Source organism: Protopterus annectens, chromosome 12.part0 (assembly GCF_019279795.1).
Source record: "Protopterus annectens isolate FY-2018-M chromosome 12.part0, PAN1.0, whole genome shotgun sequence".
In the NCBI taxonomy this organism is placed as follows: domain Eukaryota; kingdom Metazoa; phylum Chordata; order Ceratodontiformes; family Protopteridae; genus Protopterus; species Protopterus annectens.
In genome coordinates this window covers 836,148,877-836,167,751 of record NC_056746.1, presented here as the reverse complement: position 1 = coordinate 836,167,751, position 18,875 = coordinate 836,148,877, and the positions used below count along the sequence as shown (strand labels likewise).

Below are 18,875 nucleotides of genomic sequence, written 5' to 3'. Positions count from 1 at the left end.
AAGTGGTTGATTTGTCCTAGAGCGTTTGCTTTTTGGTTTGGTGGTAGGTTTGGCATTCCTCTCTTTTTTGGTAGAGTGTGGAAGTGAAACCTGTAGCCTTTGTCTATTGTCTGTAAAATCCATTTGTCTCCTGTAATGTAATGCCAGTTTACGGAAAATAAGGCTAGCTTTCTACCTAAGGGTGCTTCCAGTTGTTCCCTGGTAGGCGGTATCAGAGTCAATCATTGTGTCTGTCCTGTGGAAGTGGTAGTAGCTGGATCTGTGGCAGTACTTCTCTGGTTGTTAGGCTGCCACTGACGTCCCCTGTAGGCACCTCTGGATTGACCTCTGCCTCCTGGGCGCCTATTTCTGCCTCTCTGTGCTCTGGAGGTGTCTGGAAAGGACCAATTCTTCGAAGGCCAATTTCTACTAAACCTCGGAGGCTGGACCTGTAAGAAATCCTTGACTGTTTGGACAGATTTTGCTTTTTCTTCCACCTTCGTTAGCACTTGCTGTGCAGGGGAGCCAAACAAACTTTGTTTCTCCATGGGAGCATCTAGGAGCTTTGACTTTACATGGTCTGGTAAGGATTGCTCTTTTAACCATGCATGCCTTCTGATCACTGTTCCAGTCATAGCTGATCTGAAGGAAGCCTCCAGTGCATCATAGCCGCATTTTAAGGAATGATTACTGACCTGCTGAGTGTTATGTACCAAATCCTGAAGGGACTTACGGTCTATAGGTTCAGGAGAGGACAGTTTTTTATTTAGCTGGTCTAACAAAAATTCCTGATACTGAATCATGTGGAATTGACAGTTTAAGGCCCTAGCCGAAAGAATAGCAGAAGTATAAACTTTTTTACCCCATCTCTCTAATGCTCTCGATTCTCTTTCAGAGGGGAGGGGGTTTTTGGCAGAGGCAGCTGCTACAGCTTTGGGGCCCTGTGAAATGGTTTCAGGATCTGCAATAGGAGCCTTATACAAGTGAAAGTGTGTGTCCGGGACCCTGTAATATCTGTCGGGCTTAGCAGGGGCCGGGGGAAGAGAGTCAGGGGCAGTACAAGCATCATTAAATGCATCATCCACAACTGTTAGTACTGGAGGAATGGCTAAAGGCCTATGCTGTGGTAAATGTAAAAAGGTCCTTAGCCTTTTCCTTGAATCTGAAAAATCCTGGCCCTGCCATTGAAATTGCTCTCTCATAGCATGTAAGGTTTCCCCAAAAGAAAATTCCTCAGGAGGAGAGGCAGAAGGAATGGAGTCTTCTGCATCAGAATCCTCATATGGAGAATAAGGGCCTTCTGGAGGATTTGAGTTTTCTGAATCATCCGAGGAATAATCTGTTGAAACTGGATCTGGGGGCTCTGCTCTAGGCCTCTTCTCTGGAGGGGGTTGAGAGGCCATGTCAGGGTGAGGTTGGGATCCCCTGATCAAAGAAATGAGATCCTCAGCCAGGCTGATCATTTGGGAACTAGAGGTAGGCCTGTGTGAGGGGATTTTAGCAGGCAAGGCCTTAGAAGATTTAGCTGCTTTAGCCCTAGAAAAGGCCTTGATAGACATAGATGCAGGGGGCCTAGTAGCTCCACGTGCAGGAGTAGATATGTCTAAAGGAATAGTATCTGATAAATCCTGGGTACCTGCTACAGCAGGGGAAATTTCAGTAGCAGATTCAGCCATGCTGTGTGAGGCCTCGGCTATAGGAGGCATGCTTTCGGCCGAAGGAAGAACCGTGGACTCGGTTTCAGCCGAAACCGAGACACTCGCGGTTGGCTTAACTGTGGTTTCGGCCGAAACCGCGGACCGCGAGTGTCGGTCCTTTTCCTTACGCTTTTTAGCTAACTGTGAAGTCAGAGTCTCCGACGGCATTTTGTAAGCAAAAGCGGGGCCAAAAAACTCCTCTGCAAACTCCGACCGACGTCTAAGTGTCCGTCGGTTGAAGGAAGCACAGGCTAGACAAGCTGCTACGTCGTGGTCTGGGCCTAAGCAAGGAAGGCAGTAAGAGTGGAAATCCTTGAGGTATTTGTTTCCCACAAGTTAAACAGTTATTTACTTTTTCTGACATCGGCTGAGGCAAGAAAGAGTCCCCAACGGGGTACTTAGCTTTTTAGAAGTCTTTGGTAGTAGTAATCTCTGGATCTGACCGACCGGCACTTGCGAACAGCTTCTGCTTCGGGCACCGCGCGGCAAGAAAGACTGAGGAAAATGGCGTCGGCTGATGCCTTTATACCCAATTCACAGCAGCTATGACGTCGGGTGAAGTGCGACATCAGCCGAGGCCAGACCCAGACTTTGGAATCCGGCCCACCGAAGGGCCATATGTTAGGACTGCAGATGCATCCTTGAAGGACATCATACTAATCCCTTGTGATACCTTCCCATGTCAATGTGAACTGACCCAACTGACAGACCTGACTGTAGTCACGGCTGGTGTGCTGGAGCAGTTACCCTTTTGGGTGACTCAGCCCAAACAGTCAGAGAAGGCAATACTTTCTGATACTTGTGAGTTTCTTTGACCTCTAATGGGTCTTCTTCTTTGGTGGCTGGTCTGGCCTACAAAATGCAGGGTTTGGCGGTTGTTCACAAAGGCCCTCACAAAGTTAAGAACCTTCTTTCTCTACTTTATAGACTCTGACAAGAATTTTATCCAGCTTCTCCTTCACCATAAATGCAGTGAGGGTGAAAAATTTTTCATTTGCCTGATCTACCAGGGAGGTCAGAAACACTGACAGATGAAGCAACAATGGATGGATCTAAGCACACTGGCTCCTTACCAGGTAATAAGTGTTGTGATCTTTGGAATCTGTGCTGGATCATTTAGATTCTGTGCTGGGCCAGAGATGACAGACACAGCTCTAGAATGCTTAGACAGAAACTAATTCCATTAAGCTAAGGGCTTAAAGAGGGCATCTACTTTATTGGAAACAGAAGGGTGCTGGATTATCATGATTACTGGCTACAAACAAAGCATCTCTGAGCACAGACTCCATAGTGGGGAGTGCCAGACACTCATTCTCCTCTTTAACCAAACACTTGTTAAACATTTCTGGGAGGGAGGTGCTATATGGCAGCCACAAGTCAGTCCATAGGGAAGTTAACCTAAGTGTTTTTCCAGCCACGGTGGTGCAGCGGTTAGCATTGCCACCTCACAGCAAGAGGTTCTCCGGTTTGATCCTCAGCTGGGGTACCTTCTATGTGGAGTCTGCATGTCCTCCCTGTGGTAGCGTGGATTTCCTCCGGGTGCTCCGGTTTCCTCCCACATCTCAAAGACATGCTGTAGGTGGATTGGACACTCTAAATTGGCCCTAGGTGTGAGTGTGTACCTTCTGTGGAAGGTTGGGCGCCAGTCTGGCAACTCGACACTGTAAAACTCCACTGTCAATCATGAGCGGACAGGTGATCCACTGTGGTGACCCCTAACCGGGAACAGCCAAAGGAAGAAGAAGATCAGAGCTGTGAAGTGGATAGGTTTCACTGTCACTATCAGTTTCACAAAGAAAGGTGGTCTCTACGCAAGTACCCTTTCCAAAAATACAAAAGATGACAGAACTTTTCTTACACCCGTATCTGGGCTGTACAGCTCACACTTTGCCAACATATGTGAATTTGTGTGTGTGTGTGTGTGTGTGTGTGTGTGTGTGTGTGTGTGTGTGTGCACATGTGAGACGGAGGTCAACCATGCAATTAATGAACAGCGTTTTAAGGCAATAATTCAGCAATATTTGGGGTAGAACCAACTAAGGGCAACAAAGGGGTACGAGAGGCTTGCATGTCAAGAATTTCAAGACAACATAGCAGTTATTTTACAGAGTAGCTCAATATACACTTTTCTTTTTGAATACACTTGTCAAACTCCCAGAAATTAAAATAAGGACTTATATAAAGTATGTCACCAAAAAGTTACTTACTAAGTTAGGGAACTAAAACTTTACATGAAGGCAAACCAAGCTGATTTTATTTGCTTACTAAATTAACAATATTTACAGAATCTACATTTGATGAGATCAAATTCCATTAACAAGCAAGACAACTGGAACTTGTAGGTAGCAAATGAGCCAGATGTAGGCAGAATATGGATTTATGTTGGTAACCTAGGGTCACTGAAACAGGGGCATTTATATACATGCTTCAAGTGCTGTGAAAATTTGACTAAGTGAAATATGAGTTGCACTGCCTAGTGTCATTTGGCAAACTGTTACAGACATCCATTTACTTGATGCCACCTTGCGGAAGTGTCTGTTAGCTATATTAAAAGATGGCCCTATTAGAAAGACAGCACTACAGTTAGATCAACTTGAGTAAATAAGGGTACCAGTGATGTGTTTTGCTGCATGAGGTAGGCGGTGGCTTAGAAAGGGCACTCTGTATGTTACAGATGCAAGATTGAGACAGGCACTGGCTGTAACTGGAAGCTATGTTGGTGGATGGATCAACAGATCTGCAAATTTTGTTAATGACAACTTGAAGGGTTTTAGTTTCTGCTGAGAATTCAGGATTGCAATGTACCTCACTTCTGGAAAGAATGTGCTCATGTAGTTGTCTCTCCGTGGCCTCAATGATAAGACATGAAAGCCAGTAGGAAAGTTTTAATTTACAGAGTATGTTTTGTCTAACAGTTTCTGTAGCGTGGGAGAAGTTTAGTTTTAGTCAAACCACACATCAAGGTAACACTTGTGTTCAATCTTGTTCCAGAGTAGCTGGAAGTCTTTTTGTAATAGTATCTGTGACTTTGGTAAGGTGAGGGTAGAGGGGAGGTCAAGGATTAATCATTACAGTACCCAGATGTGAATATTTCCCATGTTTGATAAGCTTTCTAACAATACTATAAAACAGTTGTCTCTGAAGTAGTTCTTGAACCAGTACACTAGTCCTTCTAAAATGATGCAAGTCAAATATTAATCAGCAGGCAATGGAGATCTACTACAAAGACCCTATTTATGTTTATGAGCAGACTGCCTGAGCAGTGTCCCTTTTCCACACCAAGATACACTTGGTTGGCAACTGTGCATACTCCTACTGCAACTTTTTTTTCTAAACCTACTTTATTTGTCTGACAATCTCTCTCTCCACATGCTCCAGGATTTTTTTATTGTCTTTAACAGCAAGCTGGAAGTCGAAAGACAGGAAGGGTTACTTCAACCTTGGCAGTAGTCTATTACAGCGTATTTAATGCTGTAGGGGAATGACTTCTGGTTAATGTTAGGTTAAATATATGAATAAAAGGCTTACTTACAACTGGACTTGCCAAACATTTTTTGTGTAAAAATACGTATTTCAAGTTTTAGATGTAATGTGAAATGCAAAAAGGGATACTGGGGAAAGTACAATTTTGTACCTACCATAAATGTAGATGTCCGAGAGGTATGCATCTGCAGTCCTAACAAATGGGTTGTCCTGGCCTCAGGCAGCCCTTCGGTCGGCCGGATTCCAAAGTCTGGGTCTGGCCTCGGCTGATGTCGCACTTCACCCGACGTCATAGCTGCAGTTCAGCGGGTATAAAGGCATCAGCCGACGCCATTTTCCTCAGTGTTTCTTGCCCCAGATGCCAGGTGCCCTCTAGGAAGGCTAAATTTGGATAAATGCAAATGTTTCCAAACAATAGAGAGCAAAAAGAAATAAACATGTATATACATATATACAAACAAATACACCATAATAGATTCCCCCAGCTAGCTACAAGATGGGCAAATACCCTAGGAGTACCACAGAGGGGAAGGAGGGTGGGTAATCCTGACTGCAGATGCATACCTCTCGGACATCTACATTTATGGTAGGTACAAAACTGTACTATGTCCTTCAAGGATGCATCTGCAGTCCTGACAAATGGGTAGAATACCATAGCCAAACTGGGGGAGGAGGCACTAAGGAGGCACCAAGAGTTTATGGTGTAGTTAAGATCCCTTGCAAAACAGCAGTGGCAAAACCTGCTCGGGATCTGGAGTATAAAGGTAGATTATAATGCTTGGCAAATGTATGCACGGAGCTCCAAGTAGCAGCCTTTGGTAGCCACTCCTCGTAAGAAAGCTGTAGTAGTGGCTGTAGCCCTTGTGGAGTGAGGTCTGATGTTTTCTGGAGTTGCCTTTCCATGAAAAGAGTAACAAAATCTAATGCAATTTCCTATCCATTTTGAGATTGTTTGTTTTGAAATTGCTTTTCCTTCCATTCCTGTTGCATATGCTACCAGAAGCTGGTCAGTTTTTCTATTGTTCTTGGTTCTGTCCAGGTAGTAGCGCAATTGTCTGTGTACATCCAAGGTATGCAGCAATCTTTCCCCCCTGTTCTGTGGGTTGGGGAAGAAAGTTGGTAGGTGTATTGCTTGATTTAATGATACCCTGGAGACCACCTTTGGCATAAAGGTAGGATTAGTTCTCATGGACACTCTATCCTGATGGAAGATAAGGAAGGGCTGTACTGCCATTAATGCCTGTAATTCAGAAACCCTTCTAACTGAAGTGATTGCCAGCAGGAATGCAGTCTTCCAAGATAAGTACTGTAATTCTGCTGTTGCTGCTGGTTCAAAAGGGGGAAGTGTCAACTTTTCTAACACAAAGTTCAAGTCCCATGTAGGCGCCATTTTCCTCAATGCTGAGAATTGATAATGCTCTGATCCTGCAAGAAATCTGAGGTATCTTCTGCAATTTGGTCATATGGGGACGTGCAGGTATGCCTGGAGGTTTCCTTGGTGGCTTACATTTTTAATTCCTCTGAGAAACTGTCTGAGTAGAGGTTGAGAAAAGACTGGAGGATCCATGTTGTATTCTGCTGAAATTGCTGATGCATGAATCTTAATGGAGGAGTAGGAGAGACCATTGTGGAAAAGCTCTGCTAAGTATTCCAGGATGTTAGCTATGTTTGCCAATGATGCATCCACTCCTTTTGTTGCACTCCAAATGAGATATCTTTTCCATTTTGCTGTATAAGTTTTCCTTGTTGAGGGTCTGCGAGCCTCCAAGATAATGTCTTTAACCCTTTGAGATAAATAGGTTCATAGGTTCATAGGTTTATACTAGGCTATCTGCCCTAAGGCATTTATAAGCCTAGCCCAAAATTTTTGCTGGCTTACCCCTTATATGAAAAAAAAAAATACCATGCATTTTTTGTTGTGTGCTCTGTCAGCAGCAGAGAGAGATGATTCCCGGGGTAAACCCTCGATCTCCTCCCACAGGTCTAGATAGATCTTTCTGAAGAGAGTCGAGGTGCTCTGTCTGTGCTTAGTGGATTGCACCTATATGGTAGCTTGGGGTTACCTTGTTTTTTTTCCCGGGTACTATGACTATTTTTTTTGGCGCTTTTCCAGGGCCATGGCTCTGGCACCAGCTATCTGTTTCCTGAGAGTCCCCTCTGAAGGATATCAGATGTCCACACTTTCCACTATGGCTCTGCAGTTTGTTGCAGTCATCTGCAAACTCCTAAAGTCCTCCCCCATGTTGTTGGCCTGTACTACTTGTAGAGAGGCCAAAAAATAGGGGGGGACCCCCTGTGGGACACCACTTGTGACCCGACTTGGAGTCTGACACAGCCAGCAAGCAGCACTAAACCCTGTCTGTTCTGTCCTTAAGCCAGCAGTTTGCCTTCATCTTGTGACATTGGTTTTAATTTTTGCTGTTTTTTTTTTCTACAATAAGTGGGTATTGTGTTGTGTCTCAAGCAGGTCAAGGTAGGCTGTATGGACTGCCCTCTCATGCCTCTCTGGTGACTATTTGGAAGGTGACGACCAAAAGCAGTCAAGTCTTTTTCAAAAGGCATGATCTTCCCTTGAAAAAGCCAAATGTCTCCCAAGTCCCCATATTATGTATTATGAGCTCCATTATGATCTAGCCCATGCCAGACCTTACTTATCTTTGCAGACTTGACTGTTAATGTTCCAGTCGGGCCTTTGTTACCAGGGTGGAGTGGGACCACAAATCTGGGTTATTTTTCCTTATGTAATGTTCCAAGCAGCTAGCTGCAGTGTTTTCAAGTTTGGATGCAGGATTTTGAAGTTGTTCTGTGTTAGCAGTAGAGGTAGTAAGGGTAGAGGCCATGCGTGTTCCCGGGACATACTCCTCAGTAGCGGGTACCAATGTTGCCTTGGCCAATCTGGAGCTATCAAGATGATCCTCGGGTGATCTTCCTTGATCTTCAGTAGCACTTTGTGCATCAAAGGAAGAGGTGGGAATACATATGCTGTCAGGTTTTGCCAACTGAAGGATAGGGAGTCCACCTTCCAAGCAAGTGGGTGGTATGTCCTTGTGCAGAATTTTTTCAATTGGTGGTTGTGTGGGGATGCGAACAGGTCTATTTCTGGCAGTCCCCATTTCCTTGTGATGGTTTTGAAGATGTCTGGATGCAGCATCCATTCGTGGGCATCCGTGGTGGTTCTGCTTAAGATGTCTGCTAGTATATTTTCTTTTCCTGGCACAAATATGGCTTGGAGCTGAATGTTGAGGCTCAGGGCCACATTCCAGAGGTCCATTGCCATCCGGCATAGAGGATATGAATGTGTGCCTCCCTGTTTGTTGATATACCACATGACTGTGGTGTTGTCCGTCCTTATCAGCAAATGACCCTGTTGAAGAAATGGTCTGAATGTCTGAATTGCCTGTTTTACTGCCAGCATCTCCTTTGATTTATGTGTAGGTTCATCTGGTCTTGAGTCCATAAGCCTTGTATGCACTTGTCCACCATGTGTGCCCCCCAACCGAGGTCTGAGGTGTCCGTGGTGATAGTCTGGCTTGGGTGAGGCCTGTGGAAGGGCAGACCTTTGTTCAATTGACAGGCCTGGGCCCACCACTGGAATTCTTGCTTCAGGCATGGAATTATTGGAATTTGGGTTTCTAGGCTGTGCTTGTGCTGAGACCATAAATTCCTCAGGTACCATTGCAACTTTCTCATATGTAGCCTGGCATGTGGGATTAATATTATGCAGGATGCCATGTAACCCAGGGCTTGCAGGATTTTCCTTGCTGTAAGCTGGTTCGAAATAGAGTGGTAGCTGCTTCTGTTTTTCTGCTGTGAGGAATGCCATCTGGTTTGATGTGTCCAGTTCTGCACCCAGGAAGGTTATCCTTTGGGATGGTATCAGCCTTGACTTTTTTGTGTTGACTGTGTATCCCAGGGCTAGCAGCAGGTGAATAACCTTTTTCAAATCGTTTGTTAATTTGTCTTTGCTGTCCGCTTGTAACAGGCAGTCGTCCAGGTATGGATAAATTTGAATTCCCTGAAGCCTGCAATGAGCAATTACTGATGCCAGGCATTTCGTAAATACTCTGGGCGCAGTAGATAAGCCAAAAGGCAATGCTGAGAATTGATAATGCTCTGATCCTGCAAGAAATCTGAGGTATCTTCTGCAATTTGGTCGTATGGGGACGTGCAGGTATGCCTCCTTGAGATCCAGAGTCACCAGCCAAGACTCCTTGCCCAGCATGGGAAGAAGTTGCTGTAGGGTCAGCATTTTGAATTTTGGAACAATGAGATATGTGTTTAGAGCGGACAGGTCGAGGATAGGTCTCCATTGGTTTTCCTTTCTTGGTACTAGGAAAAGCCTTGAATAAAATCCTTGTCCTTGTTGCATAGCCGGTACCTTTTCTATAGCTCTCATCCTTAGTAAGTGGTCTATTTGCTGTAGAGCGTTTGTCCTTTGGTTTGGAGGTAGGTTTGGCATTCCTCTCTTCCTTGGAAGAGTATGGAAGTGAAACCTGTAGCCTTTGTCTATTGTCTGTAAAATCCATTTGTCTCCTGTAATGTAATGCCAATTTACTGAAAATAAGGCTAATTTTCAGCCTAAGGGTGCTGCCAGTTGTTCCCTGGTAGGTGGTTTCAGAGCCAAGTCACTGTGATTGTCCTGTAGAAGTGGTAGTGGCTGGATCTGTGGCAGTAGTTCTCTGGCTGTTAGGCTGCCACTGACGTCCCCTGTAGGCACCTCTGGATTGACCTCTGCCTCTAGGGTGTCTATTTCTGCTTCTCTGTGCTCTGGTGGTGTCTGGAAAGGACCAATTCTTGGAAGGCCAGTTCCTACTAAACCTCGGAGGCTGGACCTGTAAGAAATCCTTGACTGTCTGGACAGATTTAGCTTTTTCTTCCACCTTCTTCAACACTTGCTGTGCAGGGAACCAAACAAACTGTGCTTTTCCATGGGAGCATCTAGAAGCTTTGACTTTACATGGTCTGGTAAGGATTGCTCTTTTAACCATGCATGCCTTCTGATCACTGTACCAGTCATAGCTGATCTAAAGGAAGCCTCCAGTGCATCATAGCTGCATTTTAAGGAATGATTACTGACCTGCTGAGTGTTATGCACCAAATCCTGAAGGGACTTACGGTCTAAAGGTTCAGGCGAGGACAGTTTTTTAGTGAGCTGATCTAACAGAAATTCCTGATACTGAATCATGTGGAATTGACAGTTTAAGGCCCTAGCCGAAAGAGTAGCAGAAGTATAAACTTTTTTACCCCATCTCTCCAATGCCCTAGATTCTCTTTCAGAGGGGAGGGGGTTTTTGGTAGACGCAGCCACTACAGCTTTGGGGCCCTGTGATATAGTTTCAGGATCTGCAATAGGAGCCTTGTATAAATGATAATGTGTGTCCAGAACCCTGTAGTATCTGTCGGGCTTAGCAGGGGCCGGAGGCAGTGAGTCAGGGGCAGTACAAGCATCATTAAATGCATCATCCACAACTGTAAGTACTGGAGGAATAGCTAAAGGCCTATGCTGTGGTAAATGTAAAAAGGTCCTAAGCCTTTTCCTAGAATCTGAAAATTCCTGGCCCTGCCATTGAAATTGTTCCCTCATAGCATGCAAGGTTTCCCAAAAGAAAATTCCTCAGGAGGAGAGGCAGAAGGTATGGAATCCTCTGCATCAGAGTCCTCATATGGAGAGTAAGGGCCCTCTGGAGGATTTGTGTTTTCTGAGTCATCAGAGGAATAATCTGAAGAAACTGGCTCAGGGGGCTCTGCTCTAAGCCTCTTCTCTGGAGGTGGGTGAGAAGCCCTGTCAGGGTGAGACTGGGTTCCCCTGATCAAAGAAATGAGATCCTCTGCTAGACTAAGCATTTGAGTACTAGAGCTAGGCCTGTGAGAGGGGGCTTTAGCAGGCACGGCCTTTGAAGATTTAGCTGCTTTAGCCCTGGCAAAAGCCTTAATTGACATGGATGCAGGGGGCCTAGCAGCTCCACGTGCAGGAGTAGATACATCTAAGGGGATAGTATCTGATAAATCCTGAGAAACTGTAAGAGCAGGTGGATTTTCAGTAGCAGATTCAGCCATGCTGGAAGAGGCCTCGGTAGAAGGAGGCTTGCTTTCGGCCGAAGGAAGAACCACGGACTCGGCTTCGGCCGAAACCGAGACACTTGCGGTTGGCTTAACCGCGGTTTCGGCCGAAACCGCGGACCGCGAGTGTCGGTCCTTTTCCTTACGCTTTTTAGCTAAATGTGAAGTCGGAGTCTCCGACGGCATGATATAAGCAAAAGCGGAGCCGAAAAACTCCTCTGCAAACTCTGACCGACGTCTAAGTGTTCGTCGGTTGAAGGAAGCACAGGCTAGACAAGCTGCTACGTCGTGGTCTGGGCCTAAACAAGGTAGGCAGTAAGAGTGGAAATCTTTATGAGGCATTTGTTTCCCACAAGTTAAACAGTTATTCACTTTTTCCTGACATCGGCTGAGGCAAGAAAGAGTCCCCAACGGGGTACTTAGCTTTTTAGAAGTCTTCAGTAGTAGCAATCTCTGGTTCTGACCGACCGGCACTTGCAAACAGCTTCTGCTTCGGGCGCCGCGCGGCAAGAAAGACTGAGGAAAATGGCGTCGGCTGATGCCTTTTTTACCCGCTGAACTGCAGCTATGACGTCGGGTGAAGTGCGACATCAGCCGAGGCCAGACCCAGACTTTGGAATCCGGCCGACCGAAGGGCTGCCTGAGGCCAGGACAACCCATTTGTTAGGACTGCAGATGCATCCTTGAAGGACATCTGGTGTGATAATATGCCAGAGTTATTTCTGGAGCAATTTATAAAGTGTAACTTTTGCTCTGGATGAGATAAGGTTTTTAATCTCCTGAAGGTTATCCTGGTAGAAAATATTGTGTTGTTATCTTGTGGGTCTAGTTTAACTCTTAAAGATTTAATGGAGATCCAAAACGGGTTTTGGCTCCCAGAGTGCACTGCATGCAGATTATATAAACTTGACTGAATTTACAACTACATATGACATTGCCCATAGGTGGAGATACATGTTATAGGTTGCACTATTTGAGGAAATAGCTTTCCATATTTTCCAAGTGTGATTTATTTGCCTTAAGAGGAATATGAAATCTGATATTAATTATATGGTTTCCTTTTAATTTTCTTAACTGGACTAGAATCAGAATGCTATAGAAATAAGAGGCAGCTATGATATGTTTTATCATTATATACTGCTTTTTGGGCTTTGAATGAGGACTGTGAAATGATGGGCACAGAGCACTGGGGCACACCTGCACTTTTACATATTTGTTTGGAATATTGTTTCTTATTACAATAAGCAATGTGCTGCTGCACTTTAGGGGCCTAATTCTAAATGGCTTGACTACTACTTGTGACATTTTTAAGAATGGAAAAGATTTTTCAAAATAGGACTTGTTGGTACTTATCCAGTTTTGAAATCAGATCACCAAATAATATATGTATCTTTGAAGTGCAATATTTGGTTTTGTGAGGGTGACAGAAAGGGATGGGGTTATGGTACTGCAGGCGGATGTACAGTACTTCTGTACAGAGTTTACTTTTGTTTCCTGAAGAGACATGAGTGAGTGGCCATTTCAGCCCATATTCTGCTGAGAGTTGGTTCTACTAACTAAAGGTGAGTTTAGATTAAGTTTATTTTTATTACTAGAATGATTACACCTCCAGTCTAAGCGTTGGGCCTGTTGGTATAATAATGAGTTATGATTTCTAAAGTACTGTAAGAGACCATTTTCATTTCTGAGACTACTTTCTAAGGACAGCTAACATTGCTGGGGTGTACTGGATTACCCAATCATCTAAAATGCTTTGCTTGCTTTTAATGTTTACCAATGCTGCCTTATGTAATATGGCTATTAAGATATTTTGCTGGTTGGTATTAAGATCTTTGTGATGGTAAGCCTCGGTTCTTGTACATAAGCTTATATATATTCTGTTAACCAAAGATAGTTTAAACAGTGGAGATCCGAGAAGTAAATACCAAACAGCAGAGGTCCCAGCACAGATCTCTGCGTAACTCCACTGGGCACCTTTCTGCTTTCAGAAGATGTACCCCCAAATCTTAACGCGAGAGTCCTGTCTGTAATCCATATGGCTAACCACCAAACCACATATGGGTCAATTTGGCCCTCGTTCAATTTGCTTATTATTTTTGCATGTGGTATGGTATAAAATACTTGGCAAAGTGAAGGTACATTGTGTGGACATCTTGTCAATAACCTGAGCAACCCCCTCAAAATCCTTTAGACAGACACTTCTTGTAACAAAGTCAAACTGCTGGGGTTGAGTTTGATAAGATTTTTTTGTTATCATAGTTAATTGTGCCAGTTATATGTTCCATGGCCTTGTATACAAGACTCATCAGGCTGATGGGTCTGTAATTTCCACAGTCTGTAGAGAGACCACCCATGTGCCACTCCTGTAGGACATAGCCAGTTCCTAGACTCGGGTTAAAGAAGTCTTGAAGTGGATCCACTGATGCTTGCTTAGTGTTATTAATTAGGCAGCCAGGTATGTTGTCAGGCCCCATGGATGAAGTAATTTGGAGAGCACACTCAGTACATGCTCTTTCATGATGGTTGGTGGCTTGATTCCAGAGCTAAGTAGGTTTGGAATAGATGTCTCTGGAGTGAAGGTGGCAGTAAATTGATTTGACAGTATATTGGCAATAACCAATGGATCAGAGTAGTTAGTAACATTGTGAATAAGCTCAGAGCAGTGTTAGGTGTTATTTTTTATATTTCTGGCAAATTACAGAAGGAGTTGTTGTTGTCTTTGGCTTCTGTAGTTAGTCTGTGTTCACAGCATGCCTTCATTCTTCTTTGTATGTCATTGTTTTAGTTTCTTATCTGTTTGATGTTTTCCTTAATTTCAGGATCATTTGTTACGCTATATTGGTTTATGAATTTCTTCCTTCTATTACATACTTTATTAATGCTTGAGGATCATCATGCAGCCTTGCTATTAGACATCTCATTTGCTTGGACCTAGCTGTGACTACCAATTTAATATGATTTGATTTGTTCAGGTGCAAGTAGAATTTTTCTGCATAACTCTTTGCAGTATCAACATTATGGGTAATGCCATCATAACTAAAACTATGGTTCAATTAAATAACTGAAATTTAGGCACTTCATTACAGAATTGGAGGAGATTTATAAGTTTCAAGTCCTTGAATTCTGTGATATATGCTTCTGATGATTTAGAGATTTTGATAGAGAAGATTATTAGTTTGTGGTCTGACTTGACCAGTATGGGGGGGGGGGATACCATGGAGATGGTACATACAGACCCTAAGTTTGTTAAGTTCAGATAAAGTATGTTCTTTTCTCTAGTGGGATCTTTAAGAATCTGTTTCAGAGAATCTTTGTTTACAAATTCTTAAAAATGTTTGTGTATATCCTACATTGGTGGTATAGGTCCCCCAGTTAATCATTAGGTAATTAAAGTCACCAAAGATTACAACATTCCTACTTAGAGACTTCATCCAGAACACTTAGGAATGTTGTATGACTTTTGGGAGATAAGGAAGGGGTTCAATAACCACACTACAAGCTGATTATGTAGTGTGATTTCAATCTCTGTGGACTTCGAGGGACTTTAGGTATCCATTTCAGGGTAATGTTGTCCCCAACAGATACGGACATGCCACTGCAGTTTCCCACTGGTCTAAATGAGTGGTAAGTAAAAAAACCCAGGTATTGAAGGTGTGCTCTTCAAACACTTAAATACAGAAGGCTTCAAGGTCCATCAGTTTCTTTTTCAGACTTCAAGCATGTACAGTCACCTTCATATATTTCAACAGTCAATTTGTTCTGGAAGTTAGGTTGGGGGGTTCACCAGCTGGACCCTGCCTAATAAAGGCACAACAGGGGCTGCAAAAGCTTTTGCCGATATGCAAATTTCTAAAAATGAAAAGTACTAACAATCCCTGGCAAAAGAAGACCAGCTGTCAAGCACTTCATTCCAGGCTGACACATACTGGATCCCTCTAGAATGACAGCAGGTGTAGCCAACCGTTAATGTCAATCATCTTTTCTTTAATTTATGAATTTCTGACACACGTTAGATATTAGCATTGTGCAGTTTTGTAAAGTTTATGGGGTGGGTGTATTTATTTAGTAAACCTGCTATTTTATATAGCTAGCTTTAGTGATATACAAACCTGAGCTTGTACACAAAGTACACCAGGTGAGTGGATTAGCAGCTAGATGTAGGGATGTGTTAGAAGTTGGGGGTTACTGGCTATGAGAAATAGTACAGTGATATCAATAAATACTTGGCATGAACAGAGGAGTTGTGCCATTTTTACAATTTTATGCAACTGGAGTAAATTCTGCAAATACGTCTCTTATGTGTTTGACTGAAGTTCTGTTTAACAGGAGAGTTGTTTTCTTTGGTTGTTTAACTCTGTACCTTTAAACTGTGCATGTTTGGTTTGATTTCCCTGGCAAGAATGCAGTTTAAAATGTAAATATCTAGACGAGATAGGGTGGCTGGAGATGCATGAAGGAGAGGTACAACACAGGGCAATCCCACTCACAGTGCTGACAAATCAGTTGCCAGGTGTACATGTTCTGAAGAAGAACTAAGTGGTTTAACAGACTACAAAAGAATGTCCATTTGTTACTCTTTGCACCACTTTGTGTCAACTGTTATCAGCAGTAACCTCATTATCAATACAATACACTCTACTGTTTGGTACAGATCACTGTGTCTACGAGTAGAAAAATGTAGGTTAGCACTTTGGGTCCTCATAGTTACTGGGAACTAACTGAAGGTAGGAAGTTGTACAAAAACACTGAGTACAATGCTAATCTGAATCCCAGGTACTCATACAGCTTCCCCATTTACACGGTATGGAGTTCCAGCAGTAAAGCTCTCTACTAACCGGGAATAAAGTCCACTAAGATAAAGTCAATAACTGTGCCTGTAAGCCCTCTTCTGTATAGCACATTTTTGTACTGCTGTATAGAGTTCCATCAAGTTCAAACAATGTCACTGTTACAAGACAAGGTGGACAAGAGGCCCTATTCAACAAGCCCAAACAGATGTGTTTTGTGCATGTATTTAGCACATAATACTGTTCTTGGAATAAAGACAGCCCCACAATTTAGCTGCTAGGCTTTCTCATATAGAGGTTTTAGAGACATGTACCATACAACTGTGTTTCTCTGTGTGTTACACGTCCACATTGTACACAGGCAGCATTATAACTTGACTGGTAAACTGTTTCATTTGGGCTTCACAGATATTTTGCTTTAGTGAGGTGGGAAAAGTTTTATACTGCAGCCTTATTTAAGGGTAGCAATGACTTAGTTACCTGCAACTTTCACAAATGTTTTCAAGTTTAGTGTGTAAGTGTGTGTGTGTGTGTGTGTGTGTGTGCTTGTGTGGTGTGACTGTGGTGGGTTTACACAGCCACCTTGTGTAAAGACACCACAGTTTGGACACTGGACTTTGTTATATACAGGCTTCATACAACAGATTATAATTGGGTCTCTGATGTCTTTGAAACTTGGGTGTCAAGAAATTTGCCAACTTTTAGCATCCATGTTGAGACCATAACAAACAGTTTATGGATGGTGAGACATTACCATAATCCTTGTTAGTGAGGCAGCTTTACTTTCTCCTATTTACTGCAAAAGTTAGAGTAAAGAAAGTGTAGGAGTGTTAAGTGTTTCACGGCTCTGAAAGCTGTGAAAAACCTACTGCTGCCACTCAGAGGGTCTGATTCCAAAAGACCTGCTCTGTGTATGTGACTTACTCAGGTGCAAGTCTGCTCTGATTTCAAAAGATTTGTTCTTCGTGTAAGCGACTTACTTCAAGGTAAGGCCTATATGTAAATAGGCTTACAATGGGGACCAGATTCCAAAAGACTTGCTCTCAGAGTCAGACGTTCTTTGAGTGCAAATCTTTCGGAATCTAGCCAGAAAGTGGCCACCACCAGCCATATGCACAGCTTTAAAAGCTGTTAAACACTGCTTTCCTCTTCTTCTTCTCCCCTGAAAGCTGAATTAAGTGTTTAGCAGTTTTTTTTAAAGCTGTCTGCTTTAAAAGCTATTAAATAACTCAGTTCAGCTTTTTTGAAGCCTGAATGAAGTCTTTAACTACTTTTAAAGCTGTTTGCAGTTTCCGATGCTCTTCTGTGATGGCCACAGACAGCTGTTAATGCTTTAGTACAAACCTAGAGCTTAAGAGAAGTGAGGAGTAGCAGTTGCCTGCCATGAGCAAGGAGCTTTTCAAGTTATGCTTGTCTTTTCTCTAGTTCTGGAGGGCAGTCATAGTGCTTCATACACTTCATACATTTTTAAATTGTGTCCTGGGGGAAGTATTTACATAGCTAACATATGTAAAGGTATGCCTACAAGCTTCTCAAACTTTTTAAATTTTCACACAAGTATGTGTGTGTGTGTGTGTGTGTGTGTGTGTGTGTGTGTGTGTGTGTGTGTGTGTGTGTGTGTGGTTACATAAAAAGGTAAAACCACAATTTAGCTGCTGGACTTTGTTGTAAATTGGCTTCACAGAAGTTTTTAAGTGTGTTTGTGTGTGTTGAGTAGGGAGTTTTAAACATATACCTTATGTAAAGACAGCAGTGTGGTTCAGCCACTGGAATCTGTTGGGTTTCAGGGATGTTTTGAAGTTCTGTACTTGTGCAGGAAGGGGTTTTGCACAGTGACCTTATATAAATGCAGTAGCACAGTTTGCCCACTGGACTTTATTACACTTGATATACTATTGAGGCAGGGGTTTGAATGGTTAAGTTGTTTCAGACACAAGGTACTGCGTTTGATTCTCACCTCTGAAGGGGAAACTGGCTTGGCTTAAAATGCCCCACAGGGGCAACTAGCCTAGTGCTTTCCTATGAACCTACTGAGCTTCACAGATACTTTCACGTTTCATAAGTATCTCAGCGTGCGTTTTTGAGGGGAAGGTAAGTTTTACACAGCTCACCTGTGCACACACATCACAACCTGGCCACTGGACTTTGTTGCATGCAGGCTTTTTCAGGTATTTCAAGGTTTCATACTTCAAATACATTTTCAAGTTTCATACAACGGGGTAGGGAGTAGATTTTCATTGCCACCTTCTGTAAATACAACACCACAATGCAGTCACTGGACTCTGTTACATCCAAATGTCACAGTTTTTTTTTCAAACTTTTATTTGTATGGATGAGTGGGAAGTTTTATACAGCCACCAGAGGTAAAGCCAGCTCTGCAATTCAGCCACTGGGCTTCCTTATATGCAGGCCCCATGAGCTTTTTAAGTTTTAAACCTGTGTTGAAGGAAGTTTTACAGAGCTACCATGAGAAATAGCAGCACTACAACTCAGCTACTGGACTATGCTCCATGTGGACCTCACAGCTGCTTTCAAATTTTGTACTTGTGAGGAGGAGTTTTACACAACCACCTGGTGAAAGGCAGGATCAAAATTCAGCAGCTGGATTTGACTGCACACAAATTTCACATTTGTTTTCTGGTTTTATACATCTGTCTGTCTGTCTGCTGGGGGATTTACACAGCCATTTGCATGAGGCTCCTCACAGCAGCTGCTGGACTACTGAGAATCTATTTCCCAGAACTTGGCATAAGCCAGTGATGGGCTAAGCAAAGTACTCTGCTGCCCCTCCATGCTCTAACTACACAAACTACCATCACCTTAAATCATACGACAAGCCTGGAGTTTTTCCCCTCTCGCATCTTTAAAT

At 43.2% G+C, this 18,875-nt stretch overlaps 1 protein-coding gene across 3 annotated transcripts in view; it reads right to left on the bottom strand.

The window, feature by feature from the left end:
• Positions 1–18,875, bottom strand: part of ZNF512B (zinc finger protein 512B) — a 1,438,759-nt gene that overhangs the window by 857,283 nt on the left and 562,601 nt on the right. The window lies entirely within an intron of this gene.